Here is a 22780-nt window from a genome sequence, read left to right on the forward strand (position 1 = left end):
GATCAGCTGTTAACCTTATGGGGATTCCCTTGTTTGTTATTTGTTGTTTTTCCCTTGCTGCTTTTAATATGTTTTCTTTGTATTTAATTTTTGACAGTTTGATTAATATGTGTCTTGGAATGTTTCTCCTTGGATTTATTCTGTATGGGACTCTATGTGTTTCCTGGACTTGATTAACTCTTTCCTTTCCCATATTAGGGAAGTTTTCAACTATAATCTCTTCAAATATTTTCTCAGTCCCTTTCTTTTTCTCTTCTTCTTCTGGAACCCCTATAATTCAAATGTTGGTGTGTTTTATGTTGTCCCAGAGGTCTCTGAGACTGTCCTCAGTTCTTTTCATTTTTTTTTTCTTCATTCTGCTCTGCAGTAGTTATTTCCACTATTTTATCTTCCAGGTCACTTATGCATTCTTCTGCCTCAGTTATTCAGCTATTGATCCCTTCTAGAGTATTTTTAATTTTATTTATTGTGTTGTTCATAATAACTTGTTTCATCTTTAGTTCTTCTAGGTCCTTGTTAAATGTTTCTTGCATTTTCTCTATTCTATTTGCAAGATTTTGGGTTATCTTTACTATCATTATTCTGAATTGTTTTTCAGGTAGACTGCCTATTTCCTCTTCATTTGTTAGGTCTCATGGGTTTTTATCTTGCTCCTTCAACTGTTGTGGGTTTTTCTGTCTTCTTATTTGGCTTATCTTACTGTGTTTGGGGTCTCCTTTTTGCAGGCTTCAGGTTCGTAGTTCCCGCTCTTTTTGGTGCCAGTCCCCAGTGGCTAAATTTGGTTCAGTGGGTTGAGTAGGCTTCCTGGTGGAGGGGACTAGTTCCTGTGTTCTGGTGGATGAGGCTGGATCTTGTCTTTCTGGTGGACAGGTCCACGTCTGGTGGTGTGTTTGCTGGTGTCTGTAGACTTATTGTGATTTTTGACAGCCTCTCAGCTAATGGGTGGGGTTATGTTCCTGTCTTGCAAGTTGTTTGGCATAGGGTGTCTAGCACTGTAGCTTGCTGGTCATTGAGTGTAGCTGGGTGTTGGTATTGAGATGGAGATCTCTGGGAGATTTTCCCCATTTGATATTACATGGAACTGGGCAGACTCTTGTGAAGCAGTGTCCTGAATTTGGCTCTCCCACCTCAGAGGCACAGCACTGACTCCTGGCTGCAGCACCAAGAGCCTTTCATCCACATGGCTCAGAACAAAAGGGAGAAAAATTAAAGAAAGAAAGAAAGAAGATAAAATAAAATAAAATAAAGTTATTGAAATAAAAAATAATTATATAAGAAAAAAATGTTTTTAAAAAGTTAAAAAAAAAAAAAAGACAGAATCCTAGGAGAAATGGTGAAATCAAAGCTATACAGACAAAATCTCACACATATACACTCACAAAAAGAGGAAAAGGGGAAAAAAATAATAAATATTCCTCTCAAAGTCCACCTCCTCAATTTGGGATGATTCATTGTCTATTCAGGTATTCCACAGATGCAGGGTACATCAAGTTGATTGTGGAGATTTAATCTTCTGCTCCTGAGGCTGCTGGGAGAGATTTCCCTTTCTCTTCTTTGTTCGCACAGCTCCCAGGGTTCAGCTTTGGATTTGGTCCCACCTCTGCTTGTAAGTCACCAGAGGATATCTGTTCTTTGCTCAGACTGGATGGGGTTAAAGGAACCGCTGATTCAGGGGTTCTGGCTCACTCAGTCTGGGGGGAGGGAGGGGCACTCTGCGGTATGAGCCTGCAGTGGCAGAGGCTGGTGTGACGTTGCACCTACCTGAGGTATGCCATACGTTCTCCTGGGGAAGTTGTCCCTGGATCCCGGACCCTGACAGTGGTGGGCTGCACAGGCTCCCTGGAAGGGAGGTGTGGGTAGTGACCTGTGCTCGCACACAGGCTTCTTGATGGCAGCAGCAGCAGCCTTAGCATCTCATGCCTGTCTCTGGGATCTGCGCTGTTAGCTGTGGCTCACGCCCATCTCTGGAACTCCTTTAAGCAGCGCTCTTAATCCCCTCTCCTCGTGCACCAGGAAACAGGGAAGAAAAAGTCTCTTGCCTCTTCGGCAGGTCCAGACTTTTCCATGGACTCCCTCCCAGCTAGCCATGGCGCAGACGGAAGCCTGAGCCTCAGCTCCCAGCCCCACCCGCCCCAGCAGGTGAGCAGACAAGCTTCTCGGGCTGGTGAGTCCAGGTTGGCACCGATCTTCTGTGCGGGAATCTCTCTGCTTTGCCCTCCGCACCCCTGTTGCTGTGCTCTCCTCTGCAGCTCTGAAGCTTTTCCCCTCCGCCACCCACAGTCTCCGCCCATGAAGGTGCTTCCTAGTGTGTGGAAACCTTTCCTCCTTCAGGGCTCCCTCCCACTGGTGCAGGTCCTGTCCCTATTCTTTTGTCTCTGTTTATTCTTTTTTCTTTTGCCCTACCCAGGTATGTGGGGAGTTTTTTGCCTTTTGGGAGGTCTGAGGTCTTCTGCCAGCATTCAGTAGGTGTTCCGTAGGAGTTGTTCCACGTGTAGATGTATTTCTGATATATCTGTGGGGAGGAAGGTGATCTCCATGTCTTACTCTTCTGCCATCTTCCTTGACTGCCCATACCATTCTTTACTCAATTTTTATCAGTGATCAAGTTAAAATCATTTTTAAAGGGTTGTTGGTAAGGGGCCAAATTGTTATTTTTATTGGTTATAAGAAAGAAACTTACAGGAAAATCTTCACAAAGGTTTTAGTTAGGGCTCTAATCTATTTTCTACCCAAGTTGATCATTGTGGACTTAATTATTTTTCCACTTCTCTTCTTGATGAAGTGATGATGTAATCAGAAAGAAAACTAACGTAAGTAATGCACATTATTGATAATTAACTCCAGGTATTCATATGGTTATTTTATATGTTTTAATATCATCTAACAAATTATATCTAACATAATTTTCTAGGTGAGATGAGTGAAATTATGACATGGACTGTCCATAATTGATTACATAGTTCATATGAAAATAAGGTAGCATTGTCTGTAAATCCAATAATGTTAGATAGGACCATCAACCAGGAGCAGCTTAACATAGGAAGAAATGTAAAACTAAAATGAAGATCTCCTTTTATTGATAACAAATGACCTACTAACTGAATTTATGATCTCAGAAGATTTTTCTCAAAAAAAAAAAAAAAGTTGAATTGACTTGTTTAATCAACAATCCCAAAGAATTACATATTGCTGTCTGTGAAGCAGATGGCTTTCCTGCTGCTGTCCTGCTGCTTCTGTCTGCCACCTTTCTCTCTAGCAGCTGTGATTACTAGAAAAAAAATTCTTTATTGCTTACATGATGTGTCCATAACTGCAGTCATTCTTTTAAAAAGTTACTTTTGGATCCTCTAAAAAAGTGAGAAATGTGAATAAATTTAATGGTAAGCACACCTATAAAGTTTCCAACATTTCCACAGATAATTCTAAAAATTGGGTAACAGATCAAATAACTTCTTCATTATTACTTTAACCTTACTCCTCTCACTTCTCTCCTGCTTTCCAGAATGGCCCTAACACAGGGGTATTTAGCAACACTCTATGTTGTTGTCTTATTAATATTTTTTCAGTGAAATATTATTTAGGGAGTTAATACAACAAAATAAGGAAGGTCATGAGTAGTTAGATGGCTATAAATGTTCCTGTAGATATTTATTTTGATGATACATTGATGATTCATTCCAGGTACACTCAAACCAGTTCATTAGATTTTCTGTCTGGTATATTATTAAATAAATCAAGTACTTGTTGATTAGGAGAATAAGACATTTGATATTTCTTTTTTGTCATTGAAAAATATTCTAATCTGAAAATATTGAATTCAGACTCTATAATACCCCAATCAGCTTAGATTTAAATAAAAGACACGTATATTTGACTTCTTAGCATTTTTTTCCTTAGACCTATAACCAGCTTTTTGATTACAAAATTTCCCTGCAAGCTATATAGCTATCTTAACTTTGTTCTCCAAAATTTGCCACAACAGTCATATTAAAACAATTAAGGTAATACTTGTTTTGACCTGAAATGCTAATGATTTTTACCTTATAAAATAATGTACAAATTACGAATGGCTTTAGAATAAATTCAGTGTTGAACAAGGCAGAATTTACTAATGAATCTACATATATATATGGAATATATATATATATATATTCCATATCAAAGATGAAAATAAAGAGGTAAGCCTCCTAGCAACTGAATTGCAAAAGAAATTTAAAGCCGTAACAATGAACAAGCTATTATCTTGGCTTGTACCTACAGCCTCATTAATGCTTTCTCATCAATGAGGGAAGGACAAATATTGCACTCATAAGCTAGCAAAGGCAACTGCTTCAGGACCTACAAGCTACAGAAATAATCAATGGCAAAGGCTCTTAGAGAGACAGCCATAAACCAGTAGTAAGTAAAATAATCTTGGAAGAATACTCTCAATTAGATATTAGACATAGAAAATAAAAACATCAGTTAAGGCAAAAGAAGATACTGTGAAGGAAAGAAATGAGAAAGATGAGAAAAATAATTTTAAAAGGTAATTGTTGGGGCTTCCCTGGTGGCGCAGTGGTTGGGAGTCCACCTGCCGATGCAGGGGACACGGGTTTGTGCACCGGTCCAGGAAGATCCCATATGCCGTGGAGTGGCTGGGCCCGTGAGCCATGGTTGCTGAGCCTGCGCATCCGGAGCCTATGCTCCACAATGGGTGAGGCCACAACAGTGAGAGGCCCACGTACCACACACACACACACAAAGTGAAGAATATTATAGAATTGAAGAGACATTCAGATTGATAAGAAATAGCAAACATGGCCAAAAGGGGTATTTAAAATGCTGCATATTAGAAAGGATACAATGAAAACATATCTATCCATAGGGAAATGATATAAAGCAGATTTTCCTATGAAATAATAGGAAATAGATTGAAAAGAGATTTCCAATCAGTAACAATAGATGACAGTGTCAAAGCATAAAAAGAAGTATGTGTAAATCTGGAATATTTTCCTAGCTGACTGTATCGAAGACGCTTACTGAAAAACTACGATAATAAGGAAAATTTAATAAATGACAAAATTAAACTAGCAAAAAGAAATAGGATACAAGATGTGAAGATGAACATAGTAATCGGCAAATTTATGTAGATAAAATTGTGATTAATATGAAAACTTGAATGGGTAGAAAATAAGATTTAACTAAAAGACTAGGTCTCAAGTTTGTGAACAAGAAGAGAGGAAGGTCCAAAGGAAAGTTAAAATGTTCTAAATTTCTAGTTAAATTCAGAGGCAACAAATAAATGTAGACTATGGTAAGAAAACATTATGTGAGATATGTATAGCAAGAAATATAAATAGTTCAGGAATACTAATACATTATAATTAATTCACAAATTAACAGAGAGATAAAAAGAGTGAAGAAAAGACACAAAACAGAGAAGAAGAAACGTATTGAAGTATTTGGAATGCATTCTAAAGAGAAAATATTAAATAATATAGAAAAAATAAATGTAAATATTCAGTAAATACAATTCAAAACAAAAAGTGGATTAAACTCACAAAAATGGGTAAAAAAATTAACTTTATGCACTTTTCAAAATATATTTCTGAAATATTATTATAATGGAGTTTGAAAATCAAGGAATAGAAAAAAAAACTTAAATGGAAAAGAAAACAACAAAAATCAAGTTGGTGTTGCAATAATATTGGCAAATATAATGATTAAGTGGTACTCCAACAAATAGATAAAAACCATGAAATATTATGCACCAGGCAAAATTAGCTTAATAATTTCACAATTGGATTTGAAAATATTTATCAAGACTTTTTAATAAACAAAAATTAATAATAATGATAACTAACATATTTTGAATTCTTACTATGTATGACTACAATATCACTTGCCATTCCTTATTTAATTGAATCCTCTGAATGATCCTTTGGATAGGGAAATATATTCTCATTTTAAAGATGATATAACTATTTAACAGAGAGATTTATTAGTTTGAATAGAATAAAACAGCAAATAAATATATTATATGGAATAGTTGAATTCTAAAGCCACTGCTTTTACTCATTAAAATAAAGGTACCTTTTTTAGCAACTCAAGGAAAAATTATGAAAGACATATTCAGAATTCCAATATATAATATTTTAAAATAAATATTTTGTGCTTAGAAAAACATCAGCTCAAGTGTATATAGAAAAACTTGAATGCACACCAAACGTGGAAAAAATTCACTTTCTCTGATGAAAATGAAGTAATATGAAAATAGTTATAAAAATCCATGACCTGGAGCAAAAGAAAATCCAACAAACAAAAAACACATATAGGGTTTCCCTGGTGGTTCAGTGGTTAAGAATCTGCCTGCCAATGCAAGGGACACAGGTTCGCGTCCTGGTCCACATGTCACAGAGCAACTAAGCCCATGAACCACAACTACTGAGCCCACATGCCACAACTACTGAAGCCCATGTGCCTAGAGCCCATGTCCACAGCAAGAGAAGCCACCACAATGAGAAGCCCATGAACCACAAGTAGGAGTAACCCCCATTCATGGGAACTAGAGAAAGCCCGTGTGCAGCAACGAAGACCCAACGCAGCCAAAAATAAAAATAAACAAAATAAATAAATTTTTAAAAAGACACATATATATTTGTACATCAAATTACAGAAAATAATATAAGTTAAGTAATATTTAAGAGCATGTAATATTAAAATTGAAAGAAAATGAGAATACCATATAGACACAAAATCTTGTGTATTCTTAGAGGAAAATTTATATGCTAGATATTTATATTTAAAAAATAAAGAGATTTAATGAGTTAAACATTGAAATTCCAAAGTTGAAAAAAATTCAAATAAGACCAAGGACTCAAGAAGAAAAGAAACTTTTTTTAAAGCAGAAATTACTGAAATTAAAAAAAAAGAAACTATAAAAATGATTAATAAAACAATTATTTAGAGACATTAGATTGTTTGTTCTATAGAATATTGCATATTCTGGATTTGTCCGACTGATTCTTCATAGTATTTTTAAACTTATTGTTCTATTTCTTACACTTTCTGTATCAATCAGGGTTCTATGAGAGAAGGAGAACCAGTTGGAGAGAGAGAGAGACATTTCCTCAGTTTTGTTCTTAAGGCCTTTCAACAGATTGGACTGAGGGTCATCCACAATATCAAGGATAATATTATTCACTTAAAGTTCACTGATTGTAGATATTAACCATAATTACAATATACCTTCACAGTAACACTTAGAGTTTAATTGAATTACTGGGAGCTACAGTTTAGTTACATTGACAACTGAAACAAAGTATCACGGTTTACATTTGCTTTTTCAACCTGGCATTTATACACATTTCTTAAAACTGTACTTAATCCCCAAATGAAAACTATGACAGTCATACTTGTGCATAAAATGATACAACAATCCTGTTTAAAACTAACAGCACACAAATCCTTTACCTAGGAAAGAATGTTATCAAACATAACTTGAGTCTCTTCTCCTGGCAAAGCCAATTAATTGACACCAGGTTGTGGTGAAGGAAAGTACAGTGGATTTTACAGGTGCCAAGCAAGGAGTACAGGCAGCTCATGCTCAAAAGACTTGAACTCCCTGAAGGTTTTCAGGGAAAGGTTTTTAAAGGCAAACTTTGGGCTGATGCCTGCAGGGTGTGTGCCTTTCTTCTGATTGGTTGGTGGTGAGGTAACAAGGTGATAATCTAGGAATCTAGTGCTCAGCCTGAAGTTACCATCCTCCACCTGGGTGGGGGCCTTAGTTCCTATAGAAGAACCCAGAGATATATGTCAGATTGTTATGTACATCCCTTGAGGAGAAATTAGGAATCTGAATTATCACTGCACTATTGTTTCTTGACTGATCCTCCTTTTTTTCCGCATTCCCTCACTTCCCAAATTAGTAACTGAATCTGCTCTTTGGAACTCAAGGAAGGTCTAGGAGACATTCTTCCTACAAATAAGAAAGATTTTTGTACCTGGAGGGCCCCACAGGGTCCTGCTTGGGCTCAGATGCAAAATCCTTGGTTACTGTTCACTCTTCTCCTTGATAACTTGTGACTTAATATTGTAACATAAAGTTAACTCTGATGAATACATCTTATATTAGATGAAAAAGGGATAAGAGAAGGAAGAAAACAAAAAAATATTTGCTCTAACCCATACATACATTCATATATACATGTACATGCAAATTCATTCAAAAAAAAAGGAGTAAAATACTTACAATGATTGAGTTATTTATTTCTGAAACTGGTCACATGGTTGTAGCTGGTGTTTATAACTACCTTCCTCCACTACTTACTCCATATTCCCATCACCCTCTGTAAACCTCAGATGTTATGGTTCTTTGTCTGGTGGGGTCATTCAAACCTTGATTCCTGAAAGGTCTGAGCTGTTAGTCATCCTGCTAAATCAGGTTACAGTTTTCCAATGACATTAATTACAGGTCATGGTAGTATAAAAAGACACCTTAAGGCACCTCCTATATTCCAGACTTAATCTCCTTTACCTCTATTGTGTAGTGGTAGCTTAATTTTCCTTGGTAATCAAGATCATTCACCCCAGCCAGTACACTAATTCCCTTGTTTTCCTGTAAATTTAGAAGGACCACTAGCCCAAAGTAGGCAGATGGCAGTCTTAATTCAGTTCAACAGAATCTTTGTTGTATTTTCTGGTGGAAGCCTTCTTCCCTTTGGAAGAAAGACCTTTAAATCAGCAGAGAATAGGTTCCAGGGACAGGATGCAAAATTTTGCTGATAGATGACTAGCGGTAACAGTGAATAATGCTGCTACAATTTCCCTCGTTGATTCCTGTACTGGTAAATCCTCGTGTTGGGAGAAATAACACCTTACATTAGAAGCTGATTTATAGCACAAACAACCTCCTAGAGAACATTGTCCAGCACTACAAGGTATTGCCATCTAGTGGCAACTGTAACTGAGTCTTCAAAAGACCATTTCACCATTCTCTCAAGCCAACAGTTTCAGTATGTGGGGAATATGATAAGGCCAGTTAATTCCAGGTTAGTTTCTCAATCAGAAGCAATGCTGTGTGGAATACCATGATGTTTGATAAGGAATTATGTAAAACCAGAGACAGCAGATTTGGCTGAAAGGAAGGTAAATCTATATCCAGAGTAAGCATTTATTGAAGTAAGAACAAAGCACTCATCCTTTCATTATGAAAGTGGTGCAATGGAATCATCCCACCACCAGGTAGCTGACTGATCATCCCAAGGTATGTTTCCATATTTGGGAATCAATGTTGGTTTTGGCTGCTGGTAGACTAAGCACTCAGCAGTGGCTATAGCCAGGTCAGCCTTGGTAAGTGGAAGTCCATGTTGCTGACCCTATGCATGACCTCCATCCTTGCCACCAGGGCCATTTTATTCATAAGTTCTCTGGTCAATGACAGTAATGACTGAAGAAAGAAGCTGACCTCTCAGAATGAGTCATTCTACTAACTTGATTATTAAAATCTCCCTTTGCTGAGGCCACCCTTTAATGAGCATTCATATGGCACACATGTATCTTCATGATACCTTTTCGGAAATAGTTCTTTGCAAATGTAAGGAAATTAAGATGAGGTTGCATTGGATTAGAGTGGGCCCTATAAGTATTGTTCTTATAAGAAGAGAAAACAGAGACACAGAGATAGACACAAGGAAAAGAAAGACATGTCATGATGAAAGAGAAGATTAGGGTTATTACGTATCTGCAAAAAAGGAATCCCAAGATTTGCCAGCAACCACTAGAAGCTAGGAAGAGGAAAGGAAGGATCCTCCTCTACAGCCTTCAGAGAGAGCATGACCTTACTGACACCTTGATTTTAGACTTCTATCCTCTAGAGCTATGAGAAAATAAAGTTCTGGTGTTTTAAGTCACCTAGTTTGTGATAATTTGTTACAGTAGCCCTAGGAGACTAATACAGATAGAATTTTATATAAATAACTTTCATCATTTGATTCTTTTCTTAAAGTATAATTTATATGTACAACCAATAAACCTGATACAGAAGAGGGAACTGGGACTGACCAGGAGTGGATGTTAAGTGACTGGGAATGGGGCAACAAGAAAGTGAAGGGGAGCGAAGGGGAAGTGGCTGGTCCACCATGCAAACTGCCATTCTTCACAGCCCCTCCTGGGGAGAAGGATGTGCCCATGTCTCCCTAGCCTGCCTGACATTAGTTTGCTCTGGTCCCAAAGACAAGGTAGTCCCCTGACTAGGCCCCCTACCTGACCCACTCAAGTTCAGTCCATATCCAGGTCTTCAGGGGTGAGGGTAAATGTCCTTCCAAAACCTGAGCCCCCAAACTGGGTGCTCCCCCCATGTCTGACCCATTGTGTTCTCTGCCACCCTTTCTGGGTTCTTGGACAGATTGGGGAGCTCCTCCTTGGCTTAAGGGAGTATCACCCAAATATTACTCTTTGTAGGAAAGGTCCTTGGTCCTTGAGGGGTGGGTAGATTCCCAACACAAGATGCTTATATGCAGGAGGTAACTGAGACAGTGAACTGTGCCTTTATTCTGAGGTGGAACAGCAGTGGACCACCTCCTTTGTTACTGCTCCACCCTCCACTTTGGGTGAGATAGGAAACATGCAGCCACCCTTCCTCCTCCCTTCCACGCTCTCAGGGTGCATTGTCCTCCTTCTCTAAAGTCCCTCTCCTCTCTTCAAAACTCTTTTCGCCACCAAAGTTCCTAAAGGCCAGGCAAGGCTAACCCTTACCCCTGCCCACTTCTGCAGGAGATGGAGCTTATATTGCAGGCATAAAAACTGTGGAGGTTTCGCCTCTTTCTTCTCACAATCATTTATTGGGAATCTGTGTACGTTTGGCAGTGAGGGATAAAGGTACTTGGAAGAACCTGCTAACCACCTCCCACCTAGACCTCTTCTCACCAGACCAGTCTTCAAAGCACTGTGGGAAAAGTGCTGGGGGCAGAGAAAGACAAAGGACCCTTCTTGAAGAGAGTTCTAGAGAGGGACAAAGGAGCTCCTAGCCCAGTAGTGGCCCAAAAGGTGGGGAAGGTGGAGGATTGGGGATTCTTTAGTTATCTTGAAATGCAGTTTGCAATATGATTCAAATTATTTATTCTTTACCTTTATTTTTCAATGTACAATAGTAATGTGTTGGTTCCATAACAGCTTCCAATGCTGTGCAATTAAGTAGTAATAGAGAAATAAGTAGTTAGATAGATGACAGCTAGTTAGCTAGATATTGTATATGTTTGTGTGTGTATAAAAAAAATTAAAATTCCAGTTATTCTTCTTGATGATTAAATACTCTCACCTTTGGGCAGAGACAGATCTTTCAAGATAGTTCTTATGTCCTTTTGATATATTCCCAGGAAGGTTCAATAATGTCCCTACTCTTGGGCAAAATAAGATGCCTGAGATTTCCTTGTATATTTTGTTTGTTGGTTTTGCCCCTGACTTAGAATAATCTATTTTTATAACTGTCTTTTTCATTTTAGTAGGAAATAGATTTTAAATATCACAATTTTGATGCTTCAGGTGTTTATTGCTATTGAATTGTTATTGCTTTTAGGCCTTTCCTAGAAAAAAATGTGCATATATATATATGTCTGTATATGAATACACACACACATAAGTCTCATTAGAGAATATAAATATCTATGTTCCCCTTTCAGCTGTAAGTTTACTCTATTGCATTTATATTTTGTTGTTATTACATGTATCTCTTTTGTCTAATACTGAACAATGTAATCCCTATTGACATAAATATAAATATATGTTGAATTTATTCTACAATAAACCTCTATAGTTTCAAAATAACGTATAATATTCACTGTATGTACTATTGATAATAAGATTATTGAAACCAATTGAAGGTTTTTTGTAGTCCTTTGCTTAGAAATATAAATTACTAAAGGTGTACATTCAAAATACTGTTTTTAAACACATTAAGTAATTATTTTCCCTGTGTGATTTTGCCATCAATTTGATATAAACTAGGTTAATTGGTTTTATTATTTAGGGGTTGCTGTGTATGTGTGTGTATTAATTTTACCCTGTTCCTTTTGATTATGCAAAAATATTGAAATAATTCAAAAATCAAAGATATATAAGTTCATTTACAGAAGTCATTTAAAGGTCCAACTCTTCTACTATGTTCATTTCCTCCTTATATAGTGAATTACCTTTTATTTATTTTTGAATTGTATTGACAGTGTATATATATTGATACATATAAGCACCAATGTATATTTATTCATCTCCCTATTCTCATAAAACTAACAAACTGTAAATAGCATTTAACATCCTGTATTTTTGTATATAGTTAGGGATCACTCCTTATTGGTATTTAGATATTTTCTCATCCTTTTTTTACACTTGCACATCACTCTACTTTGTGGCTATCCCATTTGTTGTTCAATGCATTTTTTTCTAAGGGTTTTGTGAGCTGTTTTTAGTCATTGTTTAGTTCAGTAGTACTACCAAGAATAACTTTAGGCATATGTAACTCAATAAATTGTAGTTTTTTTTAATAGGGTTCCAAAACTAAGATTGCTAGATCAAAGGGAAATATACATATAATTTCACTGGATGTTGCTAAATATTCCTGTGAATACATCTTAATGTTTTGAAAGTCAGCATATCCAGAGGGTACATTACCAAACTTTTAAGTTTTTGATACATGTGAAATTGTATCTTAGTGCAATTGTGAACATGCATTCTCTTGAGTGATAGTGACCATTTTTTTTTCCTATTCATAGTCATTTGCATTGATTCACCTGAGAACTAGTAGTTTTATAAATTTTAAAGATTTTTCAATTATGTTATGTTTTTCTTCTGACTATTCTTTATATGTACAGATATTAATACTCTGCAAATGATAAGATTAATGAATTATTTGTTTGGGTTTTTTTGTTTGTAATTTATCTTTGCAGTTTTGCAATGATCAAGCAAGTATGTTCAATACAGCAACGCCAGATATATATTTTTTAATTAATTTATTTATTTTGTAGCTGAGTTGGGTCTTTGTTGCTGCACATGGGCTTTCTCTAGTTGTGTCGAGCAGGGGTTACCCTTCATCGCTGTGCGCGGACTTCTCATTGTCGTGGCTTCTCTTGGTGCAGAGCACAGGCTCTAGGTGCACAGACTTCAGTAGTTGTGGCACAAGGGCTCAGTAGTTGTGGCTCACGAGCTCCAGAGTGTAGGCTCTGTAGTTGTGGTGCATGGGATTAGTTGCTCTGCGGCATGTGAGATCTTCCTGAACCAGGGCTTGAACCTTTGTCCCCGCATTGGCAGGCAGATTCTTAACCACTGTGCCACCAGGGAAGTCCCCAGATATTTTCATATAATAAAATTTATAACAACAGGTAAAATGTTTCTATATAATGCTAAAATGTATTTTGAATCTCCAAAACAGTGGAATTTGTATACTCAATTTAGTAAACTATTTGATATGGACATATTTTTAAATGAATCTTAAGAAAACTAGTTCTTTATGAAATCAAATTTTAGAAATTCTGGATTAAAGAGATTTTTGCTCCTTTGCTTGCCTATCTTTTACATCAGGTCTTCTTAGTAATCAAAAAATTAGAAAATGCACAATTTTGTATGTTTTCTACTTCTGCTTTAACAAATGACTACAAACTTACTGGTTCAAATCAAAACAAATGTACTGTCTTACAGCTCTGTAGGATAGAAGTACAACAAAGGTCTCATTGAGTTAAAGTCAAAGTGAAGGCTGGACTACATTCTTTTCTGGAGAACTGGATGAAAAGTCATTTCCTTACTATTTCCAACTTCTAGATTTGCCCCCTATTCCTTGGTTTGTCGCCTCCTTCCTCCACCTTCACAACCAACAGCATTGCATCTGTGACCAGTCTTTCATAATCACTCTTCCACTGACCACAGTTGGGAATGGTCCTCTGCTTGTAAGGATTTATAATTAGTTTGGCTCACAGAAAATCCAGACTATCTCCTCATCTGAAATGTCTTATTTCCCCACATAAGATAACAACTTCATAGGTTCCAGGGATGAATGTGCAGGCATTTTGGTGAGGGAGTGGCATTATTCTTCCTACCATAACATCTAACTGTAATTATATTTCCAGTTAACCTAACAAGACAAAATGATTTGATTATCATGCTTAGTGCATTTATTTATTTTTTGTTATGTGTATCCTCAAATATTCTCCCTGTGAAATAGAATTGTAGATTCTAAACCTGAATTAAGTCCTTAGTTTACTAAATATCCAACATGTTCTGTAACATATATTCCTTTTTGTATACATGACACTCACATAAGAATAACTTTCTTATCTCATAGTTTTAAGCATTATTTAAATTTTAACTATTAAAAAAAGTTTTTCATATCATACAATATATTTATTTATATTACATAAGTATATCTGTTATATTTCATAAATATATTCATTATATTTACTTTTCATGTACCATTGTGAGTGTAATTATTTAAGCACTATGATAAGTTTTCTCTTTTCTTCTCAGCATGACCAATTTAAATTTGACTTGATTACTTTACAGTTTTGAGAGCTATAGTTTTTTACACTAGGAGCTACAAAATACAGTTAGAAATTCAGGTTAAAGTTAATTTACTTTCCATTTAATTTACAAGTGTAAATTCCATGAGTTATAAATTATGTACCACTGAGGCTCAATTTCACAAAATACAACACATGAGTCCAATTACAAATGAAAAATAAAGTTATACGTATCTTAAATTATTAAGCAATTGTCAGAGGATGGTGGAAAGCTAAAATTGGAAATTAGGTTGTTCTATTGTTATTTGACTTATTATCTCCAGAATTAAGTCATTTTCCTTCTGGCTTTCATTTCTAGGCCCACATATTAAAATAGAAAAAAAAAAAGTTTCACAGACAAGTTTGGGGCAGTTTAAAATATGAATGTAAAATAATATATTTTTTAAAAAAACAAAAAAATAAACAACATGGGTTTGAGTTAAAATTGAGGTGAATTTGTGTGTAACTAACAACTTCAGCAACAACAATGACAATAAAACCACAACAACATGTTAGAAATTGCAAGGGGAATTTGAATCCTATTCTGATCTCTGTAAGATAATAAACCTGGGTGCTGGTGAGTGGGCTTGAATGTTTTAAGCAGATGGCTTCCAGAGAAAACAATGAAAGGATTTCTGGTGTAAAACACTCCATCTCTTTCCTTGCCCACATGTTGGCACACAGCATGCCAGACTTCATAATGACATTAGAGTCATAGAAGATCAGCCTAGCACTGAGGACCAATAAAATAAATGCCAGTCAAGGAGTTTATCTTCAGGTTTCACTCCTTTGATATCTAGCTCTCAACATATCCTGTGCAGATGGATGAATACCAGGAACAACATTTTTTTTCAAATGGAGTTTTTCTGAAAGAAATAAAAATTAAACCTTGGGCTAAATTGTTAGTTTCAATGCAGCAGAAACAAGATTCTTTGGTTTTGTGGTACCTGAGCTCTCTGCTAGGCATCATCTCTCTGCTTTTTTGAAAATCACTTTACATTAATCAGACTAGGGACTGCCTTTATCCTTTCTCCAATATCCTTCATCAAAAGAACAGTTAAGGAGGAGCTTCAAGATAGTGGAAGAGTAAGATGTGGAGATCACCTTCCTCCTCCCCACAAATACATCAAAAATACATCTATATGTGGAACAACTCCTACAGAATACCTACTGAACCCTGGCAGAAGACCTCAGACCTCCCAAAAGGCAAGAAACTTCCCACGTATAGGTAGGGCAAAAAAAAAAAGAAAAAACAGAGACAAAAGAATAGGGATGGGACCTGTACCAGTGAGAGGGAGCTGTGAAGGGGGAAAGGTTTCCACACACTAGGAAGGCCCTTCACAGGTGGAGATTGCAGGTGGCTGAGGAGGAAAGATTCAGAGCCACGGAGGAGAGCACAGCCACAGGGGTGCAGAGGGCAAAGCGGAGACATTCCCACACAGAGAATTGGTGCTGACCAACACTCACCAGCCTGAGAGGCTTCTCTACTTCCTTTTTCTGCAGACAGGGACTGGGAGCCGAAGCTCGGGCTTCAGTTGGATCCCAGGGAGAGGACTGGGGTTGGCTGCATGAACACAGCCTGAAGGGGCTAGTACACCACAGCTATCCAGGAGAGTGTCCAGGAAAAAGTCTGGAGCTGGCTAAGAGACAAGAGACTTTTTCTTGCCTCATTGTTTCCTAGTGCGCGAGGAGAGAGGATTAAGAGCAGCACTTAAAGGAACTCCAGAGATGGGTGGGAGCCATGGGTATCAGAGTGGATCCCAGAGAAGGGCATAGGATGCTAAGGCTGCTGCTGCAACCACCAAGAAGCCTGTGTGCAAGCACTGGTCACTATCCGCACCACCCCTCCCAGGAGCCTGTGCAACCCACCACTGCCAGGGTCCCGTGATCCAGGTAAAACTTCCCTGGGAGAACACACAATGTGTCTCATGCTGATGCAACATCACAATGGCCTCTGCTGCTGCAGGCTCGCCCTGCACTCTGTACCCCTCCCTCCCCCAGGGCTGAGTGAGCCAGAACCCCCAAATCAGCTGCTCCTTTAACCCCGTCCTGTCTGAGCGAAGAATAGATGCCCTCAGGTGACTTACACACAAAGGCGGGTCCAAATACAAAACTAAATCCCGGGAGTTGTGAGAACAAACAAGAGAAAGGGAAATCTCTCCCAGCAGCCTCAGGAGCAGTGGATTAAAGCTCCACAATCAACTTGATGTATCCTGCATGTGTGGAATAACTGAAGAGACAATGAATCAACCCAAATTGAGGAGGTGGATTTTGGGAACAATGACATATATTTTTTTTTCACTTTTCCTCTTTTTGTGACTGTGTATGTGTATGCTTCTGTGTATGATTTTGTCTGTATAGTTTTGCTTTTACCATTTGTCCTAGGGTTTGGTCTGGCCATGTTTTGTTTATTTTTTTTAGTATAGTTTTTAGTGCTTGTTATCATTGGAGGATTTGTTTTTTGGTTTGGTTGCTCTGTCTTTCTTTCTTTTTTTTATTACTTAAATTTTTTTTCTTAATAATTATTTTTTATTCTAATAACTGTAAAATTTTATTTTATTTTATCTTATTCTTTCTTTTTTTCTCCCTTTTATTCTGAGCCATGTGGATGACAGGCTCTTGTTTCTCCAGCCAGGCATCAGGGCTGTGCCTCTGAGGCGGGAGAGCCAAGTTCAGGACACAGGTCCACAAGAGACCACTCAGCTCCATGAAATATCAAATGCTGAAAATCACCCAGAGATCTCAATCTCAATGCCAAGACCCAGCTCCACTCAATGACCAGCAAGCTACAGTGCTGGAAACCCTATGCCAAACAACTAGCAAGACAGGAACACAAGTCCATCCATTAGCAGAGAGGCTGCCTAAATTCATAATAAGGCCACAGATGCCCCAAAAAACACCACCAGAGGTGGACCTGTCCACCAGAAAGATAAAATCAAGCCTCATCCACCAGAACACAGGCACTCCTCCCCTCCACCAGGAGGCCTACCCAACCCAATGAACCAAGTTTAGACATTGGGGACAGACACCAAAAATAAGGGGAACTATGAACCTGCAGCCTGAAAAAAGGAGACGCCAAACACAGTAAGTTAAGCAAAATGAGAAGACAGAGAAACACACAGCAGATGAAGGAGCAAGGCAAAAACACACCAGACCTAACAAATAGAGAGGAAATAGGCAGTCTACCTGAAAAAGAATTCAGAATAATGATAGTGAAGATGATCCAAAATCTTGCAAATAGAATGGAGAAAATAGAAGAAACTTTTAACAAGGACCTAGAAGAACTAAAGAGCAAAGAACAGAGATGAACAACACAATAAATGAAATTAAAAATTCTCTAGAAGGGATCAATAAGAGAATAACTGAGACAGAAGAACGGATAAGTGACCTGGAAGATAAAATAGTGGAAATAACTACTGCCCAGAATAATAAAGCAAAAAGAATTAAAATAATTGAGGACAGTCTCAGAGACCTCTTGGACAACATTAAACACACCAACATTTGAATTATAGGGATCCCAGAAGAAGAAGAGAAAAAGAAAGTGACTGTGAAAATATTTGAAGAGATTATAGTTGAAAACTTCCCTAATATGGGAAAGGAAATAGTTAATCAAATCCAGGTAGCACAGAGTACCATACAGGATAAATCCAAGGAGAAACATGCCAAGACACATATTAAACAAACTATGAAAATTAAATACAAAGAAAAAATATTAAAAGCAGCAAGGGAAAAACAACAAATAACACACAAGGGAATCCCCATAAGGTGAACAGCTGATCTTTCAGCAGAAACTCTGCAAGCCAGAAGGGAGTTGCAAAACATATTTAAAGTGATGAGGGAGAAAAACCTACAACCAAGATTACTCTACCCAGCAAGGATCTTATTCAGAACTCACGGAGACATTAAAACCTTAACAGACAAGCAAAATCTAAGAGAATACAGCACCACCAAACCAGCTTTACACCAAATGCTAAAGGAACTTCTCTAGGCTGGAAACACAAGAGAAGGAAAACACCTACAATAACAAACACAAAACAATTAAGAAAATGGTAAGAAGAACATACATCTCGATAATTACCTTAAATGTAAATGGATTAAGTGCTCCAACCAAAAGACACAGACTGGCTGAATGGATACAAAAACAAGACCTGTATATATGTTTACTATAGAAGACCCACTTGGGACCTAGGGACACATATAGACTGAAAGGGAGGGGATGGAAAAGTGTATTCCATGCAAATGGAAATCAAAAGAAAGCTGGAGTAGCAATTTGCATAGCAGACAAAATAGACTTTAAAACAAAGACTACTACAAGAGATAAAGAAGGAAACTACATAATGATCAAGGGATCAATCCAAGAAGAAGATATAACAATTGTATACCTGTATGCACCCAAAATAGGAACACCTCAATATATAAGGCAAATGCTAACAGCCATAAAAGGGGAAATCAACAGTAACACAATCAAAGTAGGGGACTTTAACACCTCACTTTCAACAATGGATACATCATCCGAAATGAAAATAAATAAGGAAACACAATCTTTAAATTATACATTAAACATGATGAACTTCATTGATATTTATAGGACATTCCATGCAAAAAAAAAAACAGAATACACATTCTTCTCAAGTGCTCATGGAACATTCTCCAGGATAGATCATACCTTGGGTCATAAATCAAGCGTTAGTAAATTTAAGAAAATTGAAATTGTATTAAGTATCTTTTCCAACCGAATGTTTGGAGACTAGAAATCAATTACAGGAAAAAATCTGTAAAAAATACAAACACATGGAAGCTAAACAATACACTAGTTAATAACCAAGATATCACTGAAGAAATCAAAGAAAAAATAAAAAAATACCTACAAACAAATGACAATGAAAACATGATGACCCAAAACCTATGGGATGTAGCAAAAGCAGTTCTAATATGGAAGTTTATAGCAGTACAATCCTACATCAAGAAAGAAGGAACATCTCAAATAAACAACCTAACCTTACACCTAAAGCAATTAGAGAAAGACGAACAGAAAAACCACAAAGTTAGCAGAAGGAAAGAAATCATAAAGATCAGATCAGAAAGAAATGAAAAAGAAATGAAGGAAACGATAGCAAAGATAAGTAAAACTAAAAGCTGGTTCTTGGAGAAGATAAACAAAATTGACAAGTCATTAGCCAGATTCATCAAGAAAAAAAGGAGAAGACTCAAATCAATAGAATTAGAAATGAAAAACGAGAAGTAACAACTGACACTGCAAAAATACAAAGGGTCATGAGAGATTACTACAAGCAACTCTACGCCAATCAAATGGACAACCTGGAAGAAATGGACAAATTCTTAGAGATGCACAACATTCTGAGACTGAAACAGGAAGAAATAGAAAATATGAACAGACGAGTCCCAAGCAAAGAAATTGAAACTGTTATTAAAAATTTTCCAAGAAACAGAAGCCCAGGACCAGGTGGCTTCACAGGTGAATTCTATCAAATATTTAGAGAAGAGCTATCCTTCTCCAAATCTTCCAAACTATAGCAGAGGGAGGCACACTCCCAAATTCTTTCTATAAGGCCACCATCACCCTGATACCAAAACCAGACAAAGGTGTCACAAAGAAAGAAAACTACAGGCCAATATCACTGATGAACATAGATGCAAAAATCCTCAACAAAAGACTACCAAAGAGAATCCAATAGCACATTAAAAGGATCATACACCATGATCAAGTGGGGTTTATTCCAGGAATGCAAGGATTCTTCAATATATGCAAAACAATCAACGTGATACACCATATTAACAAATTGAAGGATAAAAACCTTATGATCATGTCAATAGATGCAGAGAAAGCTTTTGGCAAAATTCAACACCCATTTATGATAAAACCCCTGCAGAAAGTAGGCATAGAGGGAACTTTCCTCAACATAATAAAGGCCATATGTGACAAACCTACAGCCAACATTGTCCTCAATGGTGAAAAACTGAAACCATTTCCACTAAGATCAGGAACAGGACAAGGTTGCTCACTCTCACCACTCTTATTCAACATAGTTTTGGAAGTTTTAGCCACAGCAATCAGAGAAGAAAAGGAAATAAAAGGAATCCAAATCGGAAAAGCAGAAATAAAGCTGTCACTGTTTGCAGATGACATGATATTATACATAGAGTATCCTAAAGATGCTACCAGAAAACTACTAGAGCTAATCAATGAATTTGGGAAAGTAGCAGGATACAAAATTAATGCACAGAAATAGCTGGCATTCCTATACACTAATGATGAAAAATCTGAAAGTGAAATTAAGAAAACTCTCCCATTTACCATTGCAACGAAAAGAATAAAATATCTAGGAATAAACCTACCGAAGGTGACAAAAGACCTGTATGCAGAAAATTATGACACTGATGAAAAAATTAAAGATGATACAAATAGATGGAGAGATATACCATGTTCTTGGATTGGAAGAATCAATATTGTTAAAATGACTATACTACCCAAAACATTATACAGATTCAGTGCAATCTCTATCAAACTACCACTGGCATTTTTCACAGAACTAGAACAAGTAATTTCACAATTTGTATGGAAACACCAAAGACCCCGAATAATCTAAACAATCATAAGAAAGAAAAACGGCGCTGGAGGAATCGGACCCCTGACTTCAAACTATACTACAAAGCTACAGTAATCAAGACAGTATAGTATGGACACAAAAACAGAAATATAGATCAATGGAATAGGATAGAAAGCCCAGAGATAAACCCACACACATATGGTCACCTTATCCTTGATAAAGGAGACAAGAATATTCAGTGGAGAAAATACAGCCTCTGCAATAAGCGCTGCTGGGAAAATGGACAGCTACATGTAAAAGAATGAAATTAGAACACTCCCTAACACCATACACAAAAATAAACTCAAAATGGATTAAAGATCTAAATGTAAGGCCAGACACTTTCAAACTCTTAAAGGAAAACATAGGCAGAACACTCTATGACATAAATCACAGCAAGATCCTTTTTGACCCACCTCCTAGAGAAATGGAAATAAAAACAAAAATAAACAAATGGTACCTAATGAAACTTAAAAGCTTTTGCACAACAAAGGAAACCATAAACAAGATGAAAAGACAGCACTGAGAATGGGAGAAAATATTTGCAAATGAAACAACTGACAAAGGACTCATCTCCAAAATTTATAAGCAGCTTATGCAGCTCAATATCAAAAAAACAAACAACCCAATGCAAAAATGGGCAGGAGACCTAAGTAGACATTTCTCCAAAGAAGATATACAGATTTCCAACAAACATATGAAAGAATGCTTAACATGATTAATCATTAGAGAATTGCAAATCAAAAATACAATGAGATATCATCTCACACCAGTCAGAATGGCCATCACCAAAAAATCTACAAACAGTAAATGCTGGAGAGGGTGTGGAGAAAAGGGAACACTTGCAGTGTTGGTGGGAATGTAGATTGATACAGCCACTATGGAGAACTGTATGGAGGTTCCTTAAAAACTAAAAATAGAAGTACCATACAACCCAGCAATCCTACTACTGGACATATACCCTGAGAAAACCATAAGTCAAAAATAGTCATGTATCAAAATATTCATTGCATCTCTATGTACAATAAGCAGGAAGTGGAATCAACGTAAGTGTCCACCAAAGGATGAATGGATAAAGAAGATGTGGCACATGCATACAATTGAATATTACTCAGCCTTAAAAAGAAAAGAAATTGGGTTATTTGTAGTGAGGTGGATGGACCTAGAGTCTGTCATACATAGTGAAGTAAGTCAGAAAGAGAAAAACAAATACCGTATGCTAACACATATATATGTAATCTAAAAAAAAAAAAAAGGATAAAGAATGTTCATGAAGAACCTAGGGGCAAGATGGGAATAAAGACACAGACTTACTAGAGAAGGGACTTGAGGATACGGGGAGGGTGAAGGGTAAGCTGGGACAAAGCGAGAGAGTGGCATGAATATATATACACTACCAAACGTAAAATAGATAGCTAGTGGGAAGCAGCTGCATAGCACAGAGAGGTGAGCTCTATGCTTTGTGACCATCTGGAGGGGTGGGGTAGGGAGTGTGGGAGGGAGGGAGATGCAAGAAAGAAGAGATATGGAGACATGTATATGTATAACTGATTTACTTTGTTAAAAAGCAGAAACTAACACACTGTTGTAAAGCAATTATACTCCAATAAAGATGTTAAAAAAAAAAGGACAGTTAATACCTCCACTAGA

This window comes from Grampus griseus (genome assembly GCF_964374135.1).
Source record: "Grampus griseus genome assembly, chromosome: 18".
NCBI classification, from domain to species: domain Eukaryota; kingdom Metazoa; phylum Chordata; class Mammalia; order Artiodactyla; family Delphinidae; genus Grampus; species Grampus griseus.